At 42.6% G+C, this 16,790-nt stretch overlaps 1 protein-coding gene across 1 annotated transcript in view; it reads left to right on the top strand.

Moving 5' to 3' along the window:
- The window catches only part of gfra2b (GDNF family receptor alpha 2b), a gene marked incomplete at both ends in the record, with an annotated part of 142,685 nt that overhangs the window by 113,315 nt on the left and 12,580 nt on the right, over positions 1-16,790 (top strand). The window lies entirely within an intron of this gene.

Below are 16,790 nucleotides of genomic sequence, written 5' to 3'. Positions count from 1 at the left end.
TGTGTTTCTACTCTACGTCTCATAAATGTGAACTCACAACTCCACACGCACACATACACACACACCCATACAAACGCACACACTCCCATACAAACACACATATACACACATACACATATACGCACACTTCTAAATGGCAAAACCCAGACAAAGTCACGTGACTCGTCGCCTTCACTAAAGGAAAATGTCAACACAGACACACGTACGCAAGCACACAGACACACACACACACACAGAGACAGATGGACAAACAACAACGGCCTTTCAGAGAAGAGACAGTGTTCTGGAGGACGAGCTGGACGCACACACGGACACACACAGACACACAATGGAGACGCAGAACGGAGGGAGATGAAGCCGGACTGACAGAGAGAGACAGAGAGACTATGGGATCACAGTGACTTATTTCCTGCCGGGTTTGTGTTTTTTTTTGTGTCGCCGGCTCGGACTCGTCCCTCCAGCTTTCTTGGATCTGAGACAGCTTGGCTGAAAAGAGCACACACACACACACACACACACACACACACACACACACAGACATACACAGACACACACACACTTGGACAACGAGTCTTCAGTCAGCTGAGAGAGAGAAGGAGAGGACGGACAGACACTGGATCGTCTCTCGTGGCAACGAATCTATACAACATATGTACAAACACAAATACAAACGCACACATAGGCCTACACACAACAAAAACAACACTGTCACCCTCCCCTTAGACCTCGTTAGCGGGCAAACAGGGTCCCCATACACACACACACACACACATACAGACATACAGTCACACACACACACACACACTCATGCTGTACACCAGTGTGCTGCTTCTTCTTCTTCGGGTCTTTCTCTTAATTTTGTCGTCGACATTCTGTAAAAAAAACTAAACAAAGAAAGAAACAAAAAAAAAACTTCATTAATGTGGAATATGAAAATAGTCCATCAAACACACAGAGTGTATATTTCACAAACTGTCAAGTGTATAGTTGTGTGAGTGCAAGTGTGTGTGTGTGTGTGTTTATGTGAGTGTGTTTGTTGGGAAGTGTGTGTGTCTCTGCATGAGTGTGTGTGTGTGTATGTGTGTGTGTGGGAGCGTAAAGACGGTAAAGATCTGACTCTTATGAGCAGCTGAAGACGACGGTGTAAAGCTGATCACCGATCAGAGAACTGATATCAATAATTGACCTTCAGGGTTTGATTTTTGGGATGTTGGTGTTTGAGCAGCAACAAACTCACTGTCAACGGAGGAGCAGGAAAAAATAATAAAGTTTTTCTTGAAGGAATTAAAAACAAGAAGAATTTATCAATCAGCAAATCAATAGAAATAGAAATTCTTTCAAAAACTAAAATAAAACTCATTAAATAAGCCAATGATTATAAAAACAGTAATTAATCCATGAAAAATCAAGTGATTAGCTTGTCAATTAGCACCGTAATTAGCTTCTCCTGTTAGCCATTAGCCTACTGGTTATCAGGTTATTAAAGATTTTATAATAAGAGTCTCCTTGTAAAAAAAAACGAATAGATGATTAATTATTAGGTTATTAATCCAGTTGTTGACACTTTATAAAGCACAAATGAACAACAAACAGGTTAACAGGTTATGATCTGCTAACGGGAAGCTAACGTAGCCGAGGAAGCTAAAAACAAAGTTTCAGCCGTTTGGACAAAAAACATTTAAAGAGCTGGGGTTCGTTTCTTACAAAAAAAGAGTTGTTATCGGTTATTTATTTATTTTTATTTTATTACTTATAACAATTCAGCATTTTGTTTTTAAGCCAGGAAAGAGATACGTTTTCATTTATCAAACATTTGTGTTTGATTGGTCCCAAGTATCTAGATCCCTAAAGCCCAGGTATCAGTAGCTATAACTGAAGAAAACTCTTGAAAAGACTAAAATGATCTTTTCTTCTGTATCCATGTCAACATGTCACTGAAAAATCAGCTTTTTAGACATAATTTTTATGGCATAAAAAACAAGATTTCAGTAAATGTGGGCTGTCACAGACTGAAAACAGAAAATTAAAATGTCCGACATTAAAACTTTGAAGCCAAAAAATAAAATAAAAACAGGTTTCTGTAAAAATCAAAACAACGTCATGAGTTCAGATGAAACAAAACATTTCTGTGCTAAAAGTAAATTCAGCTGTTGCTTCTCTTCAGGTGCTGATAACAGTCAGATAATTACACCTTTTGTTTTGTTTCTTTAGATGTGTGTGAGCGAGTGTGTGTGTGTGTGTGTGTGTGTGTGTGTGTGTGTGTGTGTGTGTGTGTGTGTGTGTGTGTGTGTGTGTGTGTGTGTGTGTGTTTGATTGAGTGTGTGGCTGTGTGTGTGTGTGTGTGTGTGTGTGTGTGTGTGTGTGTGTGTGTGTGTGTGTGTGGGTTCTTCAGTGTGTACTTTACCTCTGGCCACTCTGTGGGGTATTTTTTATGTTTCATAGAAGCTACCAGGATGTGGAACATGAACATGAACAGAGGCCTGTGGTGTGTGCTGTGAGGTCAGAGTGTTCGTCACTTCCTGTCCTCCATCAGCCAGAAGAAAGAAAGAAAAAGAGAAAAAGAGAGATACGTTTTCTGTGGCGTGGCCTTATTTTACCGATTTCTTAAGTGCGTGGAAGAAGGAAAGTAAAGTTATTCTTATCACTGCCCCGCGAGCCGACAGGAAGTCACTCCTAACTGTCAATCACAACAAACTTCACTTTATCCAGTATGTTTCATGGCTGGAAGCTTCAGAATCAATCGATCAGTCAATCATTGATATCCATGGTCCTCAGAGGTGGAATCTGAACTTGGTTTTATTTTATTTTTTAGCATTGTTAGACATCGTTAGACTGGAAATAAAATAGGCTACAACTTAAACTCATACACACCAGGAAGCAGGAAGTGTGATTTCGACCAGTGTCTTCATGTTTTCATCAAATCAATCACGTGTTGATTATTGATGGTCGCCAGAGGAGGAACCTAAATGATGTTATTTCTCCCTCCCTTCATGTTAGATCTTTAATTGCTCTGTCATGATATCAAACTGCAATAAAGATTACTGAGTTCATTCATACTCATCGAAACCAACTGTTTTTTTTAACTTGAATTGCTATGATTTTTCTAATTTAACTTCTCATCAAGTAAATTAATCAGTGTGAAGGAATGAAAAGCCAGGAATAAAGAGTCAAAATAATAGAATTTATTCAAAATGTACATTTAGAAAATTGAATCTCTCAGAAATAAGTTTGTTAATCTGACAGAAAAACGGCAGCATCATCTGCAAAGAGTCGGAGAAATGTTAAAAGACGATGAACTGATCAGTTATTCACGTAGGTTAGAACAGCAGGGGCCCGACAGTGGATCCCTGTGGGACGCCACAAATAACTGGTGCAGATGTTAGCTATGGATTTGACTGTTTTAAATGTTTTTTTTAAGAATCCAAATACTAAATTATTAGCCACCCTGAAGCAGAAGACATTTTGTGGGTCTAGTGCCACCATCACGACAACAACTCTACACTTTTAATAAATGTTCATATCGATAGATTGACAGCCGGTCATGTTGCATAGCAATAGCAACGTCACATTTCACGTCCTGTTGTGACGCTCACTGTGGAGGTAAAGTGACAGACAAGAGGATGAATGGACAGAGAGGGAGGAGAGAGAGATGAACGTGAGATTGTAAATTTGCTGATATATTTGTAAAGTTTAACAGCGCTACAGCAGTGTACCTGAAATCTGTGTCTGGAGATCTAAATAAAAGTAACATCTGTAACAACAGCTGTGCACTTCTCTGTGTTCCTCTGCTCACATCACACCTTCATTAACAGTGATTTATGGGGTATTTGCACTAAATTAACAACTCTGTTAGTGTAAATGAAAAAACTTCATGGTTGATGTTAGAATCACATCAGAGAAAGACAAATAAATTGAAAAATAATCAAATAAATAAGCAATAGATGTTTAGTTTTATCATTATCAGAGGTCGTTTTACATTTTTACATGAAGTCAACGCCAATCAAACTGTCAAACTTTTACATGTTAAATGTATGTCTTGTTAATTACTGACATGACCTGTAGGGAAATATATATTACATGCAACATAATATACACAATATTATTTTTAAATGACTTCAGATGGCAAAATATTACTCTGAAAACATGTATATTTTACAATAATATTATAATATTGTTATATCAAAATGTCAAACAACAGATATAAGATACACCTTGTTTCTTATTGGAGGATTCAGACTTGTTGGAACTGTCATGTGATGACCATTATTATTATAACAATAATAATGATGTCTTTAGTCAAAGTATTTCACGAAGACAGGATTATTTATTGTGTAATTTTTCATGTTTTTTTGTTCGTTTTACTCCATAATATAATATAATACAACAGAAACTGTAAATAAATGTGCTATTCCCTGTATCAATCTAGCCAATAATGTTTTATCATAATAGAATTAGTCGTCAGGCTTTTTAAACCAACAGCCGCCGTCTAATTGAATAAAAAAAAGGGAAATTTAATGCAGTGACACTGAGTCAGAGGTTTTTCATTAGCAGAGATAAACGATGTATTAGTGTCGTTATGACACTGAACTCCCTCCTCCTCCTCTGATGCTCTGTTTTTGTAAGAAAACTGATTAGAAATAACAACAGACATTATTATAACTTCATTTCATTTCATTTCAATAAGAGAATAACTAGAAGTTCTGTTTGACCTGAAGCTCAAGCCTGTGTGGCGAAACGTGTTGCCTAGCTATAACAACAACCAATAAATTACATTAAAGGTACCACATCATGTGCGGTGGAACCTCTTCTTTCTACCATGGACTTCTTTCCTGACACTAATGTGAGCTTCTGAGCTGTGCAGGGCAATCTACCTTGTTTTGAGACATTATTATAAGCTCATTTCATTTCATTTCAACAAGAGAAGAACTAGAAGTTCTGTTTGACCCGAAGCTTTTACTCAACAAGAGAAAAACAACAGAGTAAATTAGTTTCTTTTTAAAGCCTGCGACCTTTGACCTCTGACGTCTCTATTTCATACGTATGTTACAAATGAGTCACAACTGTGGAGGAGATGAGATGATGATGATGATGATGATGGTGTTTAACTGTAGAGCAGCTTTAAGCTTCATATTTCATATTATCACACATATATATTTCCACAGTGAGTCACACCGAGGCAGATTAGTGGGGAGTGGAGGAAGTCGTTGACGATCTGGCATCAAACGGACGATTAAATATGAAAGAATAAAACAATCCAGGGACCGCATGAGTGTATGTGTGTGTGTGTGTGTGTGTCACTCTTTCTAATCCGTGCACTTTATTCTGTGACTTTGATTCAGACGACACTGATAACAGGTTGTGTGAAATCTCCCTCTATCCGTCCATCCATCTCCATTTCCTCCGTTTCCACGGTGAATCCCTCTGTCACAGCTGCTTCAGCCTCCTTTACATCTCCATTTAACGGGATCCATCTGCTGCACCTCTCCCCGTCACTTCGTCTGTCCCGCTGATTATTCTCTCATGACTCACTTGATGCTGCTGCTTTATCCTGCCAGAGTTAACTCCTTGTTCACCGGGAGGAAGCTCCGAGTCTGTTTCTGTCCAACAAGGAAACACATGCACATATGATTTGGGATTTTTTTTTAAATTAATTATCTTCTGATTGGCTGACTGTTTTCTGAGCAGAGCAGATCGGAATAAAACACTCAGAGAAACCAAATCCTGCAAAGTTTAAGGAGCTTTACCATAAACATCTACCTTTATTCTGAAGGAGCTTTAACACAAACATCTACCTTTATTTTGAAGGAGCTTTAACACCAACATCTACCTTTATTCTGAAGGAGCTTTAACACAAACATCTACCTTTATTCTGAAGGAGCTTTAACACCAACATCTACCTTTATTTTGAACACTATTCTTAAAATAGTGATGAACCAGCTGGAACTCGTCGTTGTTCGATGCCTGGGTGCAACTTTTCACATTAAAAGCGCTGAATAATGAGTGTGTGTGTGTGTGTGTGTGTGTGTGTGTGTCGCTGCAACGTTGTGGTTGATGAGAACTGACACACCTGAACAACGTCCCGCCTCCAAACACACACACAGGAAGTTTAAACCTGTGTGTGAGTCACTGAGCCCACAGCGTTCACACATCTAATCATCTGTGTGTGTGTGTGTGTGTGTGTGTGTGTGTTGAACTGTCACTTTTCCTCTGAAGTCACAGCTCTGAACTTAATCTAAAAAAAAATTTAACGCAACATTAACAACAAGGAAGTGATTCGGCGACATATAAACGTCTGTGACCAGTGATGACGTCGACAGAATCGACCACCAAGCTCCGATTGGACGACCTCACGCATCCCAACGACCAATCACAGGCCTGAAAAACAAACTTAAGGGAAGACAAAGCACTGTTTTTTCATGCACTGATCAAGTTTGAGATTTTGGGCTATTTTTCTTCCTTAACATGTCTTTGTTCAGAAAAGAAAAGTTGAAAGAAATGGTAGAAAATCGACAAAGATGGTAATTTTATACTTCATTTTGTTTCTTTCGTCAGTAGATTTCTCCTAAATTCACCAAAAGTTAGTCTGACCCACGTCATGTCAGGTAGTATTGTAAAGCTCTCTCTCTCCTGAACAATGATGACGGCTCCATAAATTGGCATTTCTTCCATATCCGCATCCAATCGTAAAAGTACAATTGACAATAACAATCTATGGAATTCTACAAGTCTTTAAAGGTTGTTTTCTCAAAAAGAGTTTTTCCTCAGACTCTGAGCTAGAAATCTCCACTTCAGCAGCACTTACAGACACCAAACCTTCCAGTTTTATTCCTGTCTATATTCTGAAGGTTTTTACAGAGGGGATTGTTGATATATCATTCACAGCCTGATTTACACAACATTTAGTCCCTAAAAACATGGAGAAATTTGATTTTTTTTTAGGGCTGGTGACAGTATTTTCTCATTTACAGAGTGATAAAAAGAGATATCCAAAATCCTCCTCTGTAAAAACATCTGACTCTAATATGTCAACAAATTAAAACAAGAATTTTGAAAGTGGCTTTATCCATTGTTCAGATTTCTGTTCTGGAAATGTATGAAAATCAGCTCATATTTAATTAGATATTGCCTCATTGACATATTTAAACATAAAATGTGACAAAACTTGTAATACAAAAAATATTTGTCTTAATGTAAGTGATAAACTTGGGAAGTTTCATGGTGATATCTGTTAGTTCAAATTTTTTACCCTATTCACCTGTAGCATCCCCCCTTAACAGCAGCTACACATCGGTGACAATATGACTGTCACACTTTGATGGACGGATTCATACGGATAAATAAATTAAAGGTTTAATTAAAAAAACTAATAAAAGTAAGTATTTGCATTTAAAAAAAAGATATAAGTTCTAAGATAGAAACGATAAAACACAACAAAAATAACTACAAACACTGCAGAGAAACATCTGCACCACATCTGGATCCAAACCTCCTCACACATCTGCAGCATGAGAACCAAAACAACAGCATCATTCAGTTAATATCACCGATAAACGATCAATCAATCGGCTCATCGATCGGAGCTTTTGAACACTTTATATATATATAATCCTTCACTGACTCGATCCGCGTTGTGTTTCACCTGTGTGGAAAAGGCAGCGAAGCAGCCGCGGTGCGTTCGTGTGTCGCTGGGACACGTGGCTTCTGTTGACACTGTGAAATTGGAGGGAGGACGTGGAGGTGGAGGATTAGCGGTTGGAAATAGCAGCGGCAGGAAGAAGGAGAAGAAGGTGACGTCTCTAAACGTTAAATTACACACAGAGAGACACACACACACACACACACAGGAAGCCAGCACCACACTGCAGCAGCAAGGCACTCTGGGAAAAACACACACACACACACAGACAGAGTGAAGTGACAGCGCTGTGAAAGCACTCTGAACATGTCAGCAGCAATCATGACTAGCTACACACACACACACACACACACACACACACACACAGACACACACTCTGTCTCTTATTTCATCCATTCATCACCCTGAAGGCCACGTGGCTGAAGGAAGGTCGTCATTTATACAAAACGAACGAATAAACATCAGCAGCAGCAGCAGTGGCAGTAGCGGCGGCAGCGAGGACGTTTCGCATGAGGGTGACATTACCCATAGTGCACTCTGGCTCGGCGGCGGTAAATGTGTTGTGGGGGCAGCGACTAAAAATAACCAGAATAAATGGAAACCGTTCTGAAACATGAAACATGATCAACAACACACACACACAGACACACATACAGGACACACTGCGTTTCTCTACAACCGCAACAACACACACACACACACACACACACACACACACTGGATGATGAAACTCCACCGAGGTGAATTGAAGTGTTATTGATCTGATTAAACAGAGGAACGGTGTTTGTTGTTAAATAAAACACATTGGCACATGAAGCGTGAGATATTCATGTTACAGGGCGTGAAACACACAGGGCTGCGTGGGCGACACAGAAACACACCTACAACCAAAAATATGTTTCTCTGTGGAATAAATCTGATTATAGTCAGATTATAATCTGATTTAACCAGATTTAAATGATTTAACATCATTTGCATCTAATCTCATTGAGAACACCATGATCCATAACACGACCCACCAGTTGAACATCGTCATGATCCTGAATGTCACTCTGTCAGAAAATAGCAGAAGAATGAATTCATTCTCCATCTTTCCATTTTTTTATATTTTTGCTTATGAAGTTTCAACATTTTTTTTTTAATGAACAACTGTTTTTATTGGCAAGTTTCAACATTTTAACAACAGAGAAAAGAAACTATCTAACAAAGCTGCATACTAACTCTTCTGCAATTTAAATCAGCCTGATACAAACGACTCATTCTCCAGGTGTAACTCATCTATAGCTATTACTTTAACCATTTGTATAATGTAATACCGTATGGTTATAGAAAAGTACAAGATTAAACTGATAATAATTTTAAAGGGACATTGTGTAGGAATTCCTCCCATCTAGCGTTGCGGTTGTAGATCGCAAGTAACTCAGTCGTATTTTTCATGTTGCATTCACCTGAAATTGGGCAGACGGCAGACGGACAACAGCCGCTGCAGGTAACAGCATTAACAAGCCTAAACAAGTGGTCCGTCAGCACGAGGCAAAACAATACACGTGACAATATGTTGTCATGGCGATGTCGTATTGTTTCTGTGACTAAAATGACATCTGGTTTGTTAGCGACGGCCGTCTGCCTGACTGCAGGTGAATGCAGCATCAGTGTAACGCTCCATTCCTCCTCACTGCGTTACCGCGGTGACTTTTCACAGACGCCACCTCCACCTGAGCCGACAGCTCCGGTGTCTCCGCTGAGTTTCCGTGGTTTCCTACCGTCACGCTGCCACTGAACGTTAAAAAACATGGAGACACCACATGGCAGCAGCACCAAGCTTACCGCTCCATAGAGATATGAATGATATGAACGGCTCATTCAGAGCTGAAAGGAACACTTCACTTTGTTGATGGGGGGGATTACTGGTTAATGAAAAACAGACTGAAGAACCAAATAATCGATTTTCATGAATAGATAACAGGAGAAGTTACACAATGTCCCTTTAAGTATGTAACAGCATCATAACTGCATTTCTGACGTTTCCAAACCGTTTGAAAATCGGTCAAAAACTGAGCAAGTTGGTTATTTCAGCAGAGGCTGAATGCTCTGAGGGAGCGAGAGAAACGAGGTCGACGAGAAGCTCCTGTTTCCAGACGTGTGCTGCGTTCAGGAGCCTCGACCTTCAAACTAACGACCCAAGAGGTGGATCCTTCACGGCACGAGATCTATCCCAGAATTCATTGCACCTCAGTGATGAATCAGGATGGACGGATGAATCGTCTGTGGAGAGTTTCAGTTTCAGTTCGGCCTTCGTGGCATCATCTGTGGTTAGTTCAGGTGTCTGTAAAAACAGCAGGACGTCACAGTTGTCTCTGGTTAGTTCACGTGACTGTTATAAGGGTGGGACATGAGAGCGTCTGTGCTTCAATCTGTATGAACTGCAAAAGTCCGTGGTTAGTTCAGGTGTCTGTATGAACACTGGGACATCGAAGCGTCATTGATTAGCTCAGCAGCATTGTGTGCTTGGTTCAATTATCTCTACTTACTGTGGGACTTTGCAGCATCTATGTGTAGTTTAAAGGGGTAGTTCAACATTTTGGCAAATTGGCCCATCACCATAATCCCTATAGTCATAGCAGTAGGTTCGTTACCTTTAATTGTCGGTGCAAGCTATTTTTAGAACGGCGGAGCAGAGCCGTGAGCTGCTCAGAGCTACGCTACGGAGGCTCATGGGATTTCTTGGTTTTCCTCATCAAACTCATCAAATACACAATCCAACAACTCCACAACGCTCTGGTGGACAAGTTGTGAGCTGCACATTCACCACGCTATGAGATAATAACACAACGTTACCACACAGAGTTGTTTTAGAGGGAAATACAGAGACTGCTTGATGAAAAACTGTCCCTGAAGGCAACGTGCATCAGCGGTTTTGCATGAATTTCCCTCTAAAACAACTCTGTGTGGTAACGTTGTGTTATTATCTCATAGCGTGGTGAATGTGCAGGTCACAACTTGTCCACCAGAGCGTTGTGGAGTTGTTGGATTGTGTATTTGATGAGTTTGATGAGTTTGAAACCAAGAAATCCCATAATGAGCCTCCGTAGCGTAGCTCTGAGCAGCTCACGGCTCTGCTCCGCCGTTCTAAAAATAGCTTGCACCGACAATTAAAGGTAACGAACCTACTGCTATGACTATAGGGATTATGGCAATGGGCCAATTTGCCAAAATGTTGAACTATCCCTTTAAGTGTCAGTCACTGACTTGTTTGTCATGCAGTGTAACGTTCAAGTGCAGTGTAACAGACTCATCAACCAGACCCTGTTCACTGCTGCAGGTGTGATGTGTGATGATGATGCATTCACTGTTCACACGTTCTGCAGGATAAATGCAGAACAACCTCCGGATGCGTTTTTAAATCCATTTATTTGATTCATTTCGTCGTCGTAGCTGCAGCAGCAAATACATGAGTGTGTGTGTGCGTGTGTGTGTGTGTGGTCATTGATCAGAGCTGTGAGTGTGTGTGAGGTAACAAACGAACACTTCCTCTCTCTTCATCGACGCCGCCACACTCTGCTGACCACCGCCGTTATTCAGCACGTTGCAGTGTGTGTGTGTGTGTGTGTGTGTGTGTGTGTGTGTGTGTGTGTGTGTGTGTGTGTGTGTGTGTGTGTGTGTGTGTGTGTGTGTGTGTGTGTGTGTGTGTTGCAGGGACTGAGGCTTATTACTATTAACTGAGTGGATAAATGTGTGAACCTCTTTCATTTCACCTCCTTTGTTGTTTCTGGAGACATCAAGGCCGAAGCTGCAGGACACGTAAACATCTCTCTGACATTCTCTACAAAGCTGAAGAAGAGGAGGATCGGAGGAGGAGAAGAGGAGGAGCGGTGAACGACTGTCGGTTTGTCTGTGCAGGTGAGATGAGTTCAGCAGCTTGTTGCTCGGCCAGCGTCGTTTTCTCCGGGACGAGTCGCCGCCTTTATATTAAAGGCATCGGCAACATCTGAGCTGCTGGAAGAGAATGAGGAAGATAGAGATCTAGAGGAGGAGGAGGAGAGAGGGGGAGGAGGAGGAGGAGGAGGAGGAAGGGGGGGGGGGGGGAGGAGATAGAGAAAGAGGAGGTGGAGGAAAAAGAGGAGAAGAGGAGGAAGAGAAGGAGGCGAAGGAAGAAAGAGGAGGACCCCAGGAAGAATAGCCGATGCTGTTGCAGGTGCTAATGGGGTTCCTAATAAAGAAAAGAAAGGAGGAGGTGGGGGAGGAGAAGAGGAAGAGCAAGTGGAGGAGGAAGAAGTCGAGGAAGAAGAAGAAGAGGAGGAGGAAGAGGAGAAGGAAGGAAGAGGAGTGGAGGAGGTGGGGAGGAGAAGAGGAAATGGAGAAGGAAGAGGTTGAGGAAGAAGAGGAGAAAGAGGAGGAGGAAGAAAGAGGAGAAGGAGGAGGAAGACGAAAGAGGAGGAGGAGGTCGAGGAAGAAGAGGAGAAAGAGGAGGAGGAGGAGGAAGAAAGAGGAGGAGTAGGAAGAAGAGGAGAAAGAGGAAGAAGAAAGAGGAGGAGGAGATGGAGAAGGAAGAGGAGGAGGTCGAGGAGGAGGGGGGGTGGAAGAGGGCGAAGAGAAAGAGGAAGAGGAGGAAGAAGAGGAGGAGAAAGCAGAGAAGAGGAGGAAGAGCAGGAGGAGATGGAGAAGGAGGAGAAGGGGAAAAGGAAGAGGAGGAAGAGCAAGAGGAGGAGGAGGAAGAAGAGGAAGAGGAGGAAGTTTCTCAGCAGGAAACACCTGGTCGTCTTGTTTTTTCTCTTCCTCCATTAATTTGTCGTGTTCTGTCACTGGATCAGACAGATGTTCTGCAGATGTTTGTGTCTCGTTGCAGGACGGTGTGTGTGTGTGTGTGTGTGTGTGTGTGTGTGTGTGTGTGTGTGTGTGTGTGTGTGTAGTTCACATGTATGAGACGTAGAGTAGAAACACACACAATCTCTTCTGCTGCAGAGGAAATGTTCTCTCTGTTTCTGCAGCAGAGACATTTCTTCCTGCACCCTGACCTGTGTGTGTGTGTGTGTGTGTGTGTGTGTGTGTGTGTGTGTGTGTGTGTGTGTGCACTAATGGCGGCGAACAGCTGAGCTTATTGAACAGTTTATGCTGACCATCTGCAGAGCGGCACCCTGGGAAATTAAGTAAGCAAACACTGTTAATTAGTGGAAGAAGAAAAAGAAGAAGAAGAATCACGCCAGTACGAAATGTTTTAATTACGTGACGTAATACATTATTAAAGGGATAGTTCAACATTTTGTCAAATTGGCCCATTTCCATAATCTCTACAGTCATAGCAGTAGGTTCGTTACCTTTAATTGTCGGTGCAAGGTGTTTTTAGAACGGCGAAGCAGAGCCGTGAGCTGCTCAGAGCTATGCTACTGAGGCTCATTATGGGATTTCTTAATTGGTTTCCCTCATCAAACTCATCAAATACACAATCCAACAACTCCACAACGCTCTGGTGGACAAGTTGTGAGCTGCACATTCACCACGCTATGAGATAATAACACAACGTTACCAGACAGAGTTGTTTTAGAGGGAAATTCATGCAAAACCGCTGATGCGCGTTGCCTTCAGGGACAGTTTTTCATCAAGCAGTCTCTGAATTTACCTCTAAAACAACTCCGACCACGATCTTAACAGCGATCCGTGACCACAAGGCATGATGGGATATCTTGGTACGGTTACTGACCATCGGATGTTCACTACATTTCGCAGTGCATTGTGGGAAACATTGAGTCACTATAGCTATAGTGAACTTTAATAATCACTAAACATTCAGACACCTCTACAACATGGCAGAGTCACTATATAGCATAGACTGTATAAAGAATGGACGTAGCACCCGTGACGTCACCCATTGGTTTTGGGGAGTCGTTTTTGTGACTCCAACATGGCGGCCTGAACAGCGCCATGTTGGATTGGCCGGCCGAGAACCCGCCCACTGGCCTCGAAGCAGCTGTCCACGGAGCTGCTCGGACCTGTCACTCAACGTTTCCGCGCCCTAATTGGCCAGAGTTTTAACCTAATAACAGTAAAACGGTAGAGTTTAAAAAAAATTCACCCCCCTCAGAGTGTGTGCGGGGGTAGAAACTATCGGTTGAGACGAAAAAAAGTTCTGACACCAGGCTTTGATCATGTTTATTGAGGATGTAAAATCGGCGATTTTAACATGGGGGTCTATGGGGAATGCTGCTTTCTGACACCAGCCCCCAGAGGAAGCAGAGGGGATTGCAGTTTTTTGAACGCGGAAGTGACTTCACTTATCAGACCAACAACTGCCCCCTTGCTATGTAGTGAGTAGGAGGTGACTGCAGACACAGCATCATTCTTCTTCAACTTCTTCTCCTCCTTCTCCTCTCTCACGTAGATTCTGCATTTGGGCTTGTCAGGCACGTCAACACGGCCGCCATCTTGGGTCGGGGTTTCTGACCATAGACATATACACGTCTGACAAGCAGTCAGACCCGCTCAGACCCTTGTAGAACAAATTTCAGTGTATTTATGCATGTGGGTGTGTGTCTGAGAATGTAAGTGTATGTTTAATAGAAAAATGTTGTATCATAAATATCTGTCTGACATTTATAATAAACCAAACGGCTTGAAAACTGGTTGAAGATTCAGTGAGTTATGGCGATTCTAATGGTTGATAGAGCTCTGCCTCTGTTGACTAGTGCAGTAAGTAGACCCGCCCTGACCAAGATGGCCGCCGCGTTGACCTATCGTTTCAATGGACAGCAGCGCCAGAGGTGGCATCTATGTGTAGGCTATATATCTATGCTCCTCTTCCTTCTTCTCCTCCTTCTCCTCCTCTTCCTCTCTCCTCTTCCTCTCTGCTGCAGGACGAACCCCCGACCAATCAGCTGCTCTCATTCCTCTTTATCTTCTGTTTCAGCTCCGAATTCACACGACGACACAAACTGGTGACATCATCATGACATCATCGTGTTTCACTGCTGATCATCTACTCATCCGTTCTTCTTCTTCTTCTTCTTCTCTCCACATGACCTCATCCTCAGCCTCTATGTTTCTCTTCCTCCTGCAGTTTGTTTTGGTTTTTGTTGATGATGGAGCGTAACCAGTGGCAACCGGCGAACCAGCCGACCTGGGAGCAACAGGCTCAACGCACTGTTTGTTTCTGTCTCTTCAGTGTTCAGCTCACTGACGCTGCAACTGCACTCTGTGTGTGTGTGTGTCTGACTGTGTGTGTGTGTGTGTGCGTCTGTGTGTGTGTGTGTGTGTTGTTTAAAACACAACTCTGTGATAATCGCTGTGAAATTAAACTCCAAACTGTGTTAAAACGTCCTGACGGGTCGACGACGGCGCCGAGCGGCCGCTGCAGAATCGACCTGATCGGAGCTGGATGACGCAGCTGCAGGGCCTCATTACCCCAACCCCCCATACCCCTCCTCTAGCCCCCCCTTTAGCCCCCCCACTCGGCCCCGCGGAGCCCCGTGTCCCATTAAATACCCAGCATGCCTCAGATAAATAAAGCGTGTGCGCGTCCTATTGAAAGCTGCTGTTGTGGGAAATAAAGGCGCAGTAACACGACGCCGCTGATCCTGAAATAGCCGCCGTCAGAGCAGTGATGCAGCTCGTCGCCGCGGGGACAGAGACAGAGACAGAGACAGAGGGGGGGGGGGGGGGGGTCAGTACACACACATACCCCCCACCCCTCTGTTAATGTTGGGATGTAAGTCAGTGTGTTTTGCCCGTGAGGCTTCGACCACCAGTGAGACGACGCCAGAGTCTGAGAGAAACTGGATCATCAGGATTGTTAAAGGTTACAGTAGATCTAACACACACACACACACACACACACACACACACACACACACACACACACACACACACACAAAATACCGTCAATAAAAACCCGAAAAAATAAGCAGCAGAAAACTGATGTAAAATCCCCCAAAAAAGAGACACAAACAAAACCACAAAGAAACAAGAAACTCCTCAGAAAGCTTCAGTTAAAACCTCCGACATGTCACTGAACACTTCATGATGAGTTCAGGTACAACTGAACAAAAGTACCTTCAATATTTCTTCTCCCTCTTCCTCCTCCTCCTCCTCCTCCTAACCTTCCTGATGTTCCTCTTCCTTCTTCCTCCTCCTTAATCTCCCTCTTCTTCCTACTCCTGCTCCTCCTCCTTCTCTTCCTCATCTTCCTCTTCCTTCTCCTCCTCTTCTTCTTTTTCCTCCTCCTCTTCCTCCCTGTCCCCCTTCTTCATCTTCCTCCTCCTCCTCCTCCTCCTCCTCCTCCTCCTGACCTCGTGTCTTTTGGCTCCTTCCCTGTCGACAGTTTGTTTCTGTTTCAGATCATTTAACCGACTGTAAATGAGCCGGAGCTGCTGCACTGACAGATGTTGCAGCTGTGTGTGTGTGTGTGTGTGTGTGTGTGTGTGTGTGTGTGTGTGTGATCTGGACTGAGTCACATCCTCTGTCAACATCACAACTTCTTCTTTTGGTCTCTGACGTTTTTATAGTCTTGTTGTATCTGAACAGAAGTAACACTAAACAAACTTACCTTGAATATAATTACTTCCTCTTCCTCCTCTTCCTCTTCTTCCTCCTGCTCCTCCTCCTCCTCCAGCTGCAGCATCACAAAATCTGGAAGAGAACCAAACATCTGTCTGGTGAAATCTTCACCTCGTGGTCTCGTGACAGCAGCAGCTGTTCAACAGGAAGTCTGATCGGGGTTATTGATGATTATTAGAGCTGCAGAATCTGATCAAAATCACAACAACAACAAATCACAGGAGCTCTGTTAAGCTACATGAACAAATGAAAACACTGAAATGAATGAAAAGTAAATCAGAGCTGAACTCACATCTGACGATCAGGTTTCAATCGTTGTGTAATCGTGTAGTTGTCTGTCAACTTATCATTCGTCTTATTCTCTTTTGTCCTGCCGTGTAGATGATTTTTAATAATGCTGTGTTAATAATGCTCTCTCCTTCCTGTTTCTGCTCCTCTCCTCTCTTTGTTTTCTTTTTACCCTTTCCTTCATCCCCCTCTCCTCCCCTCAGACGTCTCATTAAACTTTTTGTTTTAACACTTTAACGGGAGTCTTTCAGGGTCGATCTGATTACCTCCCCCGAAGCAGGGACTCGTTTGACCCCTGTAAAAGTTCCTGCAGTGGGGA

This window comes from Trachurus trachurus, assembly GCF_905171665.1.
Source record: "Trachurus trachurus genome assembly, chromosome: 12".
NCBI lineage: Eukaryota > Metazoa > Chordata > Actinopteri > Carangiformes > Carangidae > Trachurus > Trachurus trachurus.
The sequence above is the reverse complement of the archived record's forward strand: the minus strand, read 5'-3'. Positions and strand labels throughout refer to the sequence as shown.